The sequence below is a fragment of the Solanum pennellii genome, chromosome 1, assembly GCF_001406875.1.
Source record: "Solanum pennellii chromosome 1, SPENNV200".
NCBI classification, from domain to species: Eukaryota; Viridiplantae; Streptophyta; class Magnoliopsida; order Solanales; family Solanaceae; genus Solanum; species Solanum pennellii.
Genome location: NC_028637.1, coordinates 64,938,764 through 64,940,541, shown reverse-complemented (window position 1 = coordinate 64,940,541; position 1,778 = coordinate 64,938,764).

The following is a 1,778-nucleotide window of genomic DNA, read 5'->3' as shown; positions in this document are numbered from 1 at the left end:
GTATGACGGACCGTCATAGGCACAACGGTCCGTTGAGGGTCTTCGTTCCAAAACACTTCAACTCTCGGAATCTGGGTACTGGGATCACTTCTCTGAACTTCACGACGAACCTGCAGGACGAACCGTCATAGCCACGACGGACCGTCACAAGCTTAGTAATCCCACACTTGGTCAGACTTCCCCATCTTCCTTCAGCAGCTGCACTACGCTGCCACCTACGGACCGTCACAAGCACGACAGACCGTCATAAGCTCCGTAGGTGGTCTCTTCTGCATTTTTTCGCTCAAAATCTCCGCATCCAGCTTTGGACAGATTTCCTGCAAAACAAAGAGAAACTTATATAAAAATTAGCACAAAAAGGGCTTTTGGACACACTAAACTTAAGGAAAAAGTATTAATTATACCGTGAAACCACGGTATATCAGGGACCCATGGGGGACATATTTTTCCATGCATATGTCGCGGCACACGACATAATCCTCGATAATAGTAACCATCACGGCATGCGATCCCTCGATATATAGTATCCATCGCGGCGTGTGATACGTCCCTCGAAGTATAGTATCCATCGCGACGCGAAATACGTCCCTCGAAATGGTACATCCTCTTTAGTTTCTTATTCTTTCTCAATGCACATAACACTTGTTGCAACCATGTCTCAGAATATGCAAATGACATGTTCACAAAAAAAAATAAGAAGAGATGACCATTTTCATAACATTTCACAATTCACAAAAACATGAACAATGATTCAACAAGCCTTTCAAACGTTTTTCAACCCAGCATACATAAACAATTAATCACATTTCTTTTTATTACCCCTTATTCATCATTGGAATTATTCAACATGGACAAGTTAATCGATCGCTATTCCCACTCCCAAACATATACCACAAGGAAATACATGAATTTCGTACAGTTAACAAGAGTTTAGAAATCCACTTGCATTAATCAGTCAAGAATTCACTCTGAAACTTGAGCTTTTCCGTGTTGTTGAACTTCGAACTCAAAGCAATCTAATCACATTAATAATCACAATAAGATTTTGAACAAACAACACTCATATTACCATAGGTCTACCTTAGACCCAAAACTTATCCAAATTTATAATCCAACTCCAAATTCTGATGCCAATTAACATTTCAATTATCATATTATTCAAGTTTCAAGCCTAGGGTTAAGTTTCAATTTCTCCAAGTAATACCATCCTAATAATTTTCATATAATACAATACACTTAATAATTAATTACTTATCTTACTATATCAAAATTTGGAATTATTATATTATAGTAAAATTAATAACGACAAGAGTCAAACCCAGGTAGTGACATAAAGACATTTGATAGGAATTTTTCGTTACCACTCATCCACGCCACATGCTAATTGGCTAATTAAACCATACATTACATTGTACCACTAAAACTATATTATATTATTTAAATGACTCACCTTGAACATTTATCCCCAATTCAATTCCTTTTTAATTTTTGTTCAACGCCCAACAATAATAATGACAACTCTTTTGTCTTTTTCTTAAACTTTCAAACAATAACACACTAACAAATTACACTGATTAGATTTAATAACATTTACTTGATTTCCTTGGGGTTTTACCTTTTGTTTTTCATCACCCGCAACATATTCTTGTTCTCGTTCTTCTTTTATCTCTTATATTCTTTTCTAAATTAATTAGGTATCAAAAGTGATAAATTATCTTATCTTATTCTTATATATGGGCCAAATAGTATAGGTCTTAAAATAAATCATGGACCTAGAC